A 12,798-nucleotide genomic window follows, 5' to 3' on the forward strand; every position below is an offset into this window, starting at 1 on the left:
TCTCAACATATATCTTTGGAACCCTGAACCTCCAATAAAAAATTTGCCTACATGCAGCTGCCATGTCAGAGAGACCACAGAAAGAGAGTGTGCCAGCTGTTCCAGCGGATAGCTAGCATTAACTACTAGACATGGGAGTGAGCAAGCCTTCAGACGATTCCAGTCCCCAACCGGCCTCTGACCAGTCTTTGGAGCCACCCTGGCTGATGCCATATAGAGCACAGATGAGCTGTTCTCACTGAGCTCTGCCCAAATTGCATATTCCTGAACTAAATAAATGATTGTTCCTGTTTTAAGCTATGAGTTTTGGGGTAGTTTGTTACACAGTAATAGATAATGGAAACTACATATCCCTGAACTCCTTTCTCTGCATAATTCTGGGTTAGCAAGCCAAAAGAAACATCTTGCATGAGATTTGAAAGGCAAACGTAAAGTCATAGCCATATTTTTTTATGTTGGAAAGTCACTGCAGGGTACCAGGCTCTCTTGAAGCTCATATATGTATTTGATGCTGACCTTATTGGCATAGGGTATCAGCCAGGCCTGTAGCTCCTCCAACTCCCTTCTCATCCTACTTTATCAACTCCAACTGCTGGGCCAGCTATGCATTTACCCCCATGACAAAAAAATACCATCTTCTGCTGGTCACTCACATCATTGAAGTTGGAGGCTTGGAGGCTTGATTCCAGCTCATCCTGCTGACTTTGATACAAAGCCAGGTACAAAGATAACAGCCTCACATAGACTGTGAAACCAGCCTCCACAATTACACAAGGTCAAATTCTTATAATAAACCTCTAGTGAGTGGTTCTGTTTTTTTTTTATTGAGCCCTGACTGGTGCAGACGCCATTATTGAAGGCCTACTGAGATTAAGGCTCTATGCTAAAGGCTTTAAATACATGATCTTATTTGGTCCTCATGCCAACTAGCTGAAAAGTTTGATAATGAGTACTTAGGGGTTTATGATACAATTCTTTCTACTTTTGTTTATATTTGAAGTTATCCATTACAAATTTTTAAATCTCATATTCTTCTTTCACACTAAATGATAAATGACATATATACCTCGCCTTGTTATCACTTCCACAAATACTTCCATTTTAATAAGGATAAAAGTATACTTGGCTCAGCAATGGGGCATTTGATTCGGGGGTCAGAGTAGAAATGGATTCTTCCCAGTCCATAGAGAAAGATGCTCAACACCCCACTTCTACCTATCTGCTGTCTCATCATCTTTTTTGTTCATACTATAATAGTCCTATGGGCTTTTTTCTCATCTCAGCCTAGAACTAATGCTTACACAGCTCCAGTTTTAGGATGAATTTCTGTGTCCAGTGCTCCTCCTCTGGGCTCCCACAATAACTATTCACAGGTACATCTTTGCATATATATCCTTTCATATCTTGTTTATGTGGCAGCCTTCCTAACAATACTTTGTGATCCAGTAAGTGCCTGGACTGTGTCCTATCATTTAGAGCAGAAATAGTGCCTTGTATTGTATCCCGAGTGCTTAGCACCTAGTAGAAGTTTGATAACTGGGACTAGAATTAGTTACTTAATCAATTAATTGAAAGGCATATGGCTAGCCTAAATCAGTAACTCAAAACTGCCTGAACCATTGATTCTTAAAGTTTAGCATGCATCAAAATTGCCTGGAGGGCTTGTTAAAAACAGATTGCTAAGCCTTATCCCAGAATTTTTTCAATACATTTGGGGTATGGCCTGACAATTTACATTTTTTAACAACTTCCCAGTTGTTGATGTTGATGCTTCTGGCTTAAGGACCATACCTTGAGAAGCTCTAAAAAAAATAAAAGAGTATGGGATGCCTTCAAGTGTGCCAACATACATATAATGGGAGTCCCAGAAGGAAAGGAGAGAGAAAGGAACAGAAAGAATATATGAAGAAATAGTGGATAAAAATTCCCAAATTTGATGAAATACATAAATCTATACACCCAAGTAGTAAGTCACTACTTAGAAGTTGAGCCTCCAGATAAGAACCCCACCTGACTGACACCTTGATTATAACTTTGTGAGGCCCTCCCTGAAGCACAGGACCCAGCTAAGCCATGCCTCAACTCCTGACCCACAGAAACTGCGAGATGACTAGTATGTATTGGAGCCATTAGGTTTGTGGTAATTTGTTACACATCTCTGAAAAATTAAGACACTGGATTTCAAACCCAGATCTGTCTGGCTTCCAAAGTCTGTGTTCTTTCTCCTCCACCTGATTAAACACATTGCAAAAGGTGTTAACTGAGGAGTTGATAGAGATTGGAGATTATAGACTTTCAGAATTCCAAGAAACATAGGTCATATAGTCCAGGCCCACTATGACAAACAGATCCCCCTCTAAGAACATCTAAGAAAGTTTGAATATTGAGCTAGAACACAGTGGCCTAAGTCACATTTATATTTAGATGACGACCAGGGACAACCATAATTAGCTCTTTTAAAGACTTCTTATGATTCTTAGAGACCCCTCGTTTGTGATATTTAATCTCTGTTTTCCTGTAATTATTAGCACTGAAAACACTGATAAATTTTGAAAAAGTTATGTGCTTGTTTCAGAGCCTTCAGGAAAGGGGCAGGGTGAGGAACTTGAGTCTTGTTTTACAGACAACTATAAACTCCTTCACTGACTGAAAGTGAAGGAGTAGATGATCAGCAAGTGATAAACACTCAGAGCAGAATTTGTTTTTTTTTTTAGCTGAGCCATCCTGCCACCTGTTGGCAGCTCAGCGGCAGCTCAGCTCGGGCCGGAACTCGAACCGGTGTTGCTCAGAGCTCACACTCTTGAGGGAGCTCTTAACCAACTGAGCCACTCGGCTGGCCCCAGAGCAGAATTTTTAAGACACCAGTTGCCAGTCTTGAAGCCATCATATCATAGTTATGAAACAATATGGTTTGTAATTATGAAAGTTCAAATGTGAATAGAAACCTAATACACAAATGCATCATTGTTACATAAATGTTACATTCCTGATTTTTCAAGTATTGTCTTCAGTTCCCCAATAGTTAGCTGTCTTCATTAAATCACACTCATCACTCATCAAATCACATGTTCCAATATTTGATTCACAGCCATCTGTATTACAACTCTTTCACTATTTTAGAAATACTTAGCCATAAAAAATAATTTATTGTTACATACTATTAGGATGATGATAAATGACATATATACCTCGCCTTGTTATCACTTCCACAAATACTTCCATTTTAATAAGGATAAAAGTATACTTGGCTCAGCAATGGGGCANTCAAGGAATATCCAAATATCCATTTACTGATGAATGGAAACACAAAATGGAGTGTATCTGTACAGCGGGATATTACTCAGCAATAAAGAGGAATGAAGCACTGATACATGCTACACCGTGATGCGCCTTGAAAAGTTATGCTAAGTGAAAGAAGCCATACACACACACACGCGCACACACACACACACACACACACACATTCACATAGTGTATGACTCTATTTATATGAAGTGTCCAAAATAGGCAATTCTATAGAGACAGAAAGTAGATTGGGTAATGTCAAAGATGGTCATTAGAAAATCCAGACTTGTTCCATCAGCTTAGCAAACTCAGCATGAAAAAGCCATCTCTTCCCTAACAGCAGCAGCATATCAGGGGTAGAGCTCTCATAGGGTCATGTACCCATTTCTGATCAGCCTGGCGAAATACATGCTCTGATTGGCCAAACCTGGGCCACATACTCACCTCCTTTGAGGAGAAAATAGCATCAGTGCCTCTCAAACTATAAGAACGGAACGTGAGAAAGAAGTGGCTCCTCTAAGGAAAATCAAAGCTTTATTATTACAAGAGATAACAGATGCTAGACAGGAAAAAACAACACATGACCACCTCACCAAACCCACACAAGGCCAAAGGGTCTCATTACATCGTAACTTTGTGGAGTTAAAACTTCATAATATGTATATATTTTTTCCAACTCAATTCAATTCATAAACATTCATCTAACACCTACTAGAGTGCTTGGGTTGGCTGTGCCAGAAAAGGTACAAGGATACAAGGTGAGAGGCTAACAATACAGAGATGAGTAAGACTCAGACCCTGTTCTCAGGATGTTCACAGCATAATCCAGTGGTTCTTGAGCCTTATCACAGAAAAAATACACCTGAGGGATCTTATTAAAGATGTATACTCCTGAGCCATACTCTAAGATTTTCTATTTGGTAGGTGTGCGATTGGCTCTAGAAATGTGTCTTTAAAGAAGCACCCCAGATGATCATGATGCATAGGGTCCAAGAACTACTCTTTGAGGTTCTCTGATATGATGAAGGAGAAAGACATGCAAAAAGAAAGATGCAGCTCATCTAGCATTACTACGAGATCAGTGTGGATGCCTCGGAGGTGAGGAGGAAGGAGTCTCGTTATTTAGTTTATATCATGCATATTGCACAAGATATGGTTTCATATAAAGGAAACTACAGGATTATACCCAGCCTACCATGAATGTTTCTGCTTATGATGAGCCAGGGAATATTTGGGAGATGAGAAGCTAAGAGCTGGCCTTTATTCATTTGCTTGTAACAATCCTATATATTTGCTCTCCTTTAATCCTACTGAGAATTTTTAGTGATACTACAAATGAATTTACCCTTCAGAATTTATCCTACCCTTCAGTATTTTCTTACCTAAAAACTTCATCCATCTATGTTTCCTTCAAATTGTTTCAATACATCATTTTCATCTTTAAAAATAATTTATTGTTACATACTATTAGGATGACTTTTAGATTGACTCTCCTGGTAATAGGTAACGAGGAACCTTACTCTCATGAGTAAAATGTAGGTACAGTCCCTCAGTACACTGAATACTAACTCTGCAGTCTTTTTCATACTAGGATAGGTTTCTGAGACTAGAGTTTCTATCACTTTAGGATGTCAAAGACCAGTAGAATAAAAGGAAAAAAAAAGGAGACCAATTGTGGTGGTTTAAGAATATGCCCACCAGAAATGCAAATCAAAATCACAATAAGATACCACCTCACACCTGTTAGAATGGCTATTATCAACAAGACAAGGAATAACAAGTGTTGGAGAGGCTGTGGAGAAAAAGGAACCCTCATACACTGCTGTGGGAACATAAACTGGTACAGCCGCTATGGAAAACAGTATAGAGGTTCCTCAAAAAATTAAGAATAGAATCACCATACAACCCAGCAATCCCTCTCCTGGGTAACTACCCCCAAAATCTAAAAACATTTATCTGTAAAGATATATGTACCCCTATGTTCATTGCAGCATTATTCACAGTGCCCAAGACATGGAAACAACCAAAGTGTCCCTCAATAGATGATTGGATGAAGATGTGGTACATATATACAATGGAATACCACTCGGAGATAAGAAAAGATGAAATACTGACATTTGCCACACTGTGGATGGATCGTGAGATTATCATGCTAAGTGAAATAAGTCAGACAGAAAAAGTCAAGAACTATATGACTTCACTCATATGTGGGATGTAAAACTGAAAGCAGCAAACAAACAAAGAAACAAAAACTCATAGACATACACAACAGTTTAGTGGTTACCAGAGGGTAAGCGGGGAGAGGGGATGGTAAAAGACAGAAAGAGGGTCAAATATATGGTGATGGAAGGAGAACTGACTCTGGGTGGTGAGCACACAAAGCAATATAGAGATGATGTATTATAGAAGTGTACACTTGAATCTATATAATTTTACTAGCCAATGTCACCCCAATAAATTAAGTAAAAATTTAAAAAAATACTTCAAAACTCCCTTCAATGAGTAGATCCTAATTTCCCTTCCTTTGAGTGTCTGTTGGACTTGGTGACACACTTCTAATAAATAAAATATAGCAGAAGAGACAGTACGACTTCTGAGAGTAGGTCGCAAAAGGCACTACAGCCTTCTGCTTATTATATTGCTGAGCCTTTCTGCATGACTCAAGTATTCCTTGATAACTTTCTTGCTTTCTTGGATGTCATGATGTTCCAGAAAACTTGTACATTTTCTGTTCCTAATCTGGAATCAGCCATTTTTTCAAGCAGCTCTGTTTTTTTTAGTGGGAAGTGATAATTAGAGGCCATAATCTGGGAACTGTTTGTTATTTTGTCCTTGTTTCTAGTTTTTTTGGGTTTTTTTCAGTAGATAGGGCAGAAATTACTTTTTTTCTTTTTTAAGATAAAATATATTGAGTTCATAGTATATTCAATTCTAACTCAGGATTCAAGGTATTTAAATTAACCTCATTGTTCTTACATTTGTATCTCTTTGCTCCTATAGCAAAACTGTGGTTCCCAAATACACCAACATACTCATAATTACTCAGTTGCTTTAGCCCACATATCACAAAAAATAGTCTCACAACAACAATACTAACATTACCACCAAAAATATGATTACAGAAAAGAGTTTACATTTTTTTTGTGTGTGCTTAGGATATACTCCACAGGGATGTATAGTGAGCTTACTGCTTTTTAAAAGTACTTGAAATAGTTCCTCTCTGTGTGGTTTTGCCATCTACTCAATATGGAATTAGGCTTATTTGTTTCATTTTGTTTTTCCAATTTTTAGGGATTTATTTTTTAATCTAACTTTATTCCATAATTATGTAATATTTACAAAACAAGTCATATTTACAAAACACAGTATATAGAGAGAAATGTAGCTACTATCTCCATCCTCTCTACCCTGTCCCTTCCCTCCCCCTACAGAGGACTGATTGTTTTAAAAGTTTTTGTTTTAGCCTTATTTTTAAAAACTATAAACATATATCTATAGTTTTATTCTCTCTCCCTTCAGCTTTCTTAGATAAGCAATAGCATGCCACACAAGATTTTCTTCATGTTGGTTTTCAACTGACAAAAATACATCCTAGAAATCACTTCCATAGCAGTACATCAAGTTATTCTTATTTTCTTTACAGCTTCCTTTATGTGAATGGGCCATATCTTATTCAACAGCCCACTAAAAAAATGGACATTTCCAGTGTCATGCTATTATAACATTACAGCAATTAATAGCTCAGCTCACATATATTTTCATATTTTGCCCTTATAACTTTGGGATATACTTCTAAAGCCAGGATGGCTGAGTCACAGTGTAAATACATATGTAATTTTTCTGAATAGTGCCAAATTCCCTTTCATATGAATCATATTATTTTGCATTCCCACCTGCAACATTTGAAAGTACCTGTTTCTCTACAGCGTCACCAAAAGAGTATAAACTTTCAGATTTTTGCCAATCTGAGAGGTGATAAGCAGTATTTCAGTGTATTTTTAATTTACCAGAAAATTTATTTTCTCTCAAAACCAGTAAGAACATAATTTCAAAATACAGTACAGCCCTTTGAATTGAAAACGGATTTATGCAAACCTCACTCTGGGTATTAGTCAGTTCAGGTTGCTATAACAAATTACCACAGAATGAGTGGCTGAAGCAACAAACATTTATTTCTCACAGTTCTGGAGGCTGGAATGCCGAGGTGCGAACATGGTTGGGTTCTTGGTGAGTGTATTATTCTTGGTTTACAAACACCTATCTTTTTGCTGTGTCCTCACATGCTGGAAAAGACAGCTAGCTAGCTCTATGGCCTTTTTTTATAAGGGCGCTGATCCTATTCCTGAGGGCTCCACACTCTTGACTTAATTACCTTCCAAAGTCACCACCTCCAAATACCATCACATTGGGTCAGGATTTCAAAATATGAATTTTGGGGGAACATAAGCATTCAGTCCATTGCACCACTAAATACTCCTTATTTTTCTCAGTTTCTCTAGCTTGGTAAAGACTTGCTTAAAGACCAGCATTAGTCTCCAGAGTATATTAACCATTGCTCTGGCCAGTGTTTCTCAACCACATATATAAAATAATATTTGTAATTATTATTACAAATAGCACTCAGGAGTAGAAGCATGAGGCTGGTCATTACCAAACATAACAGGCTCAGTAGTTTTACCACCCCAAGGCTGTCCAGCCACCCCAATGCTGAAGCCTTTAATATCTCCACACACTAGGAATCCACACCTGTTACAAAGCTCTGTATTAGAAAACTAACCCCATGCATGATACATGGATTCTTGTTAGTTTCCATCTCGGAAGGTTGTATTTTCCTAACCATTGAATTAGAACTACATCTTTCTCTGGGGCCTATAGCGCTCTGTCCTCCAACTGTAAAAATGTTGAAACTAATTAAGAGAACAAAGAACAAACTGTTCCTAATTCCAGTGAAACACTTAAAGAGTTCTATCCATATTTAAGTTTTTTTAAATTATAAATTACATGCTTTTTACATTATAAACCATTTTTATTCACTTCTTAAAAGAAGGCATGTGTATTTTGCTGCTCACCTGATTTTTAGGTGTGACCATATGTTTGCTTTGGTCAGTGAAATGCAAGCAGAATTTACATGCGTCACTTTCAAGCTGAAGCTCTTCTTTCCTTTTGCCATGGCAACCAGCATTGTTTCAGTTAGTAGGTGCTCCATCAGCCTGGGTCCTATAATGGAGATGAATATGATGTAGAAGTCGACCTACCATGGACATGTGACCTGAGTGAGAAATAAACCTGTGTTATTTTAAGCTATTGAGATTTTGGGGTTGCTTGTTATTGTAACATAACCTAACCTGTCCTGACTAATACATTAAAGAAGCTACCGTGGTATTGCATTATGGAGGCCTAAGGTTTCAATGCAGTTGAAGACATTGGAAAAAATGTACCTCTGAAACAGCACAGAAGTACCAAATGACTACTCTGTAATTAAAAGAACAATGTATATCATCTGTGGGATCGATATCAGTTTACAGGCTAATTAAGCAGTTAATTATTTGTGGACTCACTGTTTTTCAGAGCTTGATGGCATCTTAGAGATGAGCAAGCCCAATGTTCTACCTAACACACAGCCCTCTGTACCATTCCCAGAGAGTAGTCTACCAGGATAGTCTTGAAAATCCACATGAACAGACAGCTTATGTCACATGAAGCACCATGCTTCATTTCCCAATAACTCTAATTGTTTAAAATTCTTTGTATATCAAATTGGCTTCTTTCTCCCTGTTATTGCAATGCATTGGTTCTATGAGTAAATGTAATCTGTCTGGCTACAAAGACCTAACATATTATCTTCTGAAATATACTCAGTGTTTTGCTCTGTTCCTCAATGTCATTATTTCCAGACTATTCTCTCTTCCAGTCATTCACCTTTGGACCATTCTTCAGTCTAATAACCAAGAGGACTCTGAATTTGGCATGCACTGTTCTCTACTCCCCTCCATCTGCTGTACTGTCCCCACTCCCCATCTGTACCTTCCCAAGCTGGTTGCTGCTGGAATGAAAGCCCTACCATAGTAAAATAAACCCATAAAAGACACTTTTGATGTGACAATTCTCTAAGACATCAAAACCACTTCAAGAAGAAGAGCTAATAGTTAGGTCTGTAACTTTAATAACAAAAAAAGGACAAATCCCTGAATTTTGCCTTCAGGGAAAAGTATTGGAACAATGGGCTTATTGTATAATTCTAGCCCAGTGATTTTTGGGACTAAGACAGTCTGAAACCAGAGAAGGGAAACCAGCTGCAAGAAATTCCAAGAAACATCAATATGTGTGTACTTCTTGGAGGGAAATTTCCAGTGATTTCTGGGAACATTTAGTAACTTCTGTGCTTACATATGTTTGGTGTGTAAAGGCAAGTGCTTACCCCAAATGTATTCATTCAGAAGTTGACACAGTGAGTCATTTATTTTCTTGTTTAAAAAAAAATGTGTCCTACTTTTTTTGACTTTTAAAAATACTACATGCTGCCATAGAAAATTTGGAAAATATGGAAACATATACATAAGTAGAAATTAAATCAACTATGACAGGTACCCATACAATTAAAATGTTTGCATATTCAATAGATAATGGCATACCTATTTATAGTCATGTTTGATGCAACAAAATTAAAGTTCAAAATTATTTGGCTGTGTCATTAAAATTTGTTTAACAGGATTTAGAATTTTTTAAAGCTTTAACTCTCTCTTTTCTGTTAGAATAATTTCGATCCCTTGACTTTACAGAAAAGAATATCAAGAATAATATACCCATGACTATTTAATGGCTGACGAAATTGTCAAAGAAGTTTCCCTGTTTGGCTGTTTTCAGTGGCCCATCAGAAATATTTAGCATTTCAAACGCAACATGTCTAAAAACTAAACTAATTTTCCACACAACTCTGAGGTTTTTCCTAGTCATGCCATTCTTTTTTAAAGAGATGAAGTAATGTTATTTTTCTGGTTCACCAGACTTACAACATCAATGCCTCTCTTCTTCCCAACATATTCGTGAAGATAGAAGTTTCTCCTTTAAACTATCTCCAGAATCCCATCTCTTCCTCTTGAATTCTATGCCACTACCTTGGACCCCATCAACTGGGAAGCTGTTAGTAAAGAGGACTCTAATTAATGTCCATCCTGCTGCCTCCATTAGTCCCTTCCTAATGTACCCTTATGTTTTATCAGTCCTTTTTCTGTGAGAGCTCCTCATTGCTTATTGACTCAAACCTAAACTCTTTGGCCTAATGCTATTTCTCTAAAAACTATTTATTTACCTGGCATAAACTACTCTGTGCCAGGTACTGTGCTACGCAGGAAGGATACAATGATGCACTTAACAGACAAGATTCCCTGCCCCGTGGTGCCACAATCTAATGGGAAAGACATACAATAAACAAAATAAACATGATTTATGACAAGTGCTCTGAAGGAAATAACCAGGGTGCTATGCCCAAAGGAGGGTCTACTGGCTGATGGGTGATGTGTAAATTTGGGGTGGAGCTGAAAGAGGAAGTGGGAAACCAATAAAGAGGCTCCTCCCATTGTCTGGGCACCAGATGATGATAGTTTGGAATACTGTGGTGGCAATGGAGAGGGAAGTGGTCATATTAGAGATACCAGGTCTGACAATTATGTTCACGAACTTGTTGCAAAGATGTTGCTAGCCTTTTTGGATATCAGAGGGATTATTCACTATGGATTTGTACCAACTAGACAAACAGTTAACCAAGTTTACTATTTGGAAGTGCTGAAAAGGCTGCGTGAAACGTTAGACAACCTGAACTTTTTGTCAACAATTCATGGCTCTTGCATCGTGACAATGCACCAGCTCACACGGCACCATCTGTGAGAGAGTTTTTAGCCAGTAAACAAATATCTGCATTGGAACACCCTCCCTACTCACCTGATCTGGCCCCCAATTGCTTCTTTCTTTCCTGGAAGATAAAGGAAATATTGAACGGAAGACATTTTGATGACATTCAGGAGGACATCAAGGGTAATACGATGACAGCTCTGATGGCCATTCCAGGACAAGAGTTCCAAAATTACTTTGAAGGTTGAACTAGGCGCTGGCATCGGTGCATAGCTTCCCAAGGGGAGTACTTCAAAGGTGACCATAGTGATATTCAGCAGTGAGGTATGTAGCAATTTTTCTAGGATGAGTTCGCAAACTTAATTGTCTGACCTCATATATTTAAGAAGTACAAATGCTAGGACTTGCTAATGGATTTGATATGAAGTGGTAGGGAAAGGGCTGAATCAAAGATCATGTCCAACTGTCTGGTTTAAACAATTTGGTAGATAGTAGTGCCAGTTCTGAGATGAGGAATATGAGAGAAGAATGGATTGGGGGATTGAAAACAAGGTTTCCATGTTGGACTTAACCAACCATCTAAAAAGGAAGAAGAACCAGCCCAGGGCTCAAAACAGTGCCACAGAGCAGGCTACCCTGACTCTCCAAGAAAGAACCTAATCTTCTGGGCAACCAGTGACCTATCCTCATCCCAGCTGGGGACTCAGCCCAGAACAGTTTTGACTTTGGCCTGTTGAGTTATCTTCTATAGCCTCTAGGGCAGGAAGAGTCTGGCCACAGCTTTTTCCCAGCAGCCTCCACTTCTAACTGTCCCCTGACTTAAGCAGAAGAGACAGAAGAAGGGGATTTTCCCCAAGACTCCCCCATCTTGCAGGGCCACCCTCTCTAACTGCCTGTAGCGTAGAAAGGGTGCCCCTCCCTCCCATCCCTCCAACAGTGGGATCCCTTCCAAGAAGAAGCATTGCCCCCCACAATTCCCTGTCCATCGGGAGGAAGTAGATCTGCCTCTCTCTGTCTGGAGGAAGTGCTCTCCCTGTTAGGAACAGAGAGAAGCAAAGTCAGCCCCTCCTTGGTCCATGGCCATTTTAAGGCTGAGTCCTGGCATCCTGTCCAGTACAGCATCGTGGCCAGGGCCTATCCCATGGGGGTGGGGCCTCTGACTGGATGGCTCCCCTCATCCTTCCAGATGGTCTTCCCTAGACAAGCTGAATCAGATCTGCCTCCCTGGCCATGTAACATGTGTTCTGTGGACCCTGGAACCTGCCCCTACCTGGCTGGCTACGCTCACCTTAGCCACCCAGGTGAGGCCCTTGCCTTTCTGGAAAGAGATATTACAGCTGGTGCTTCTGCCGTTATCACTCAGGCTGCCTACATGTGCAAAATGCATTCTCTGAGGCCAAGCGCACAGTCTGGCCAGAGACCATGGGTGCTGCCCCCAGTTGGGGCAGGCTCGGCTCTCTTGCTTCCAGGGACAGCTCCCTCCAGCTGGGAGCAGTCCTTCTTTCCAGACTACGGGAAGGGACATTGGATAAAGACAGGAACATCTGCCACCTGACACACTCCTGCTTGGTGCTCCTCAACCTCCTGGTCATGGACCTCATCTAGGGATAGCTGTGGGCTAACCCCTCATCATGAGGACAACCAGACCACATGTGGGGGACCTGG

The sequence above is a fragment of the Hipposideros armiger genome, unplaced genomic scaffold, assembly GCF_001890085.2.
Source record: "Hipposideros armiger isolate ML-2016 unplaced genomic scaffold, ASM189008v1 scaffold_95, whole genome shotgun sequence".
Classification (NCBI taxonomy): Eukaryota; Metazoa; Chordata; class Mammalia; order Chiroptera; family Hipposideridae; genus Hipposideros; species Hipposideros armiger.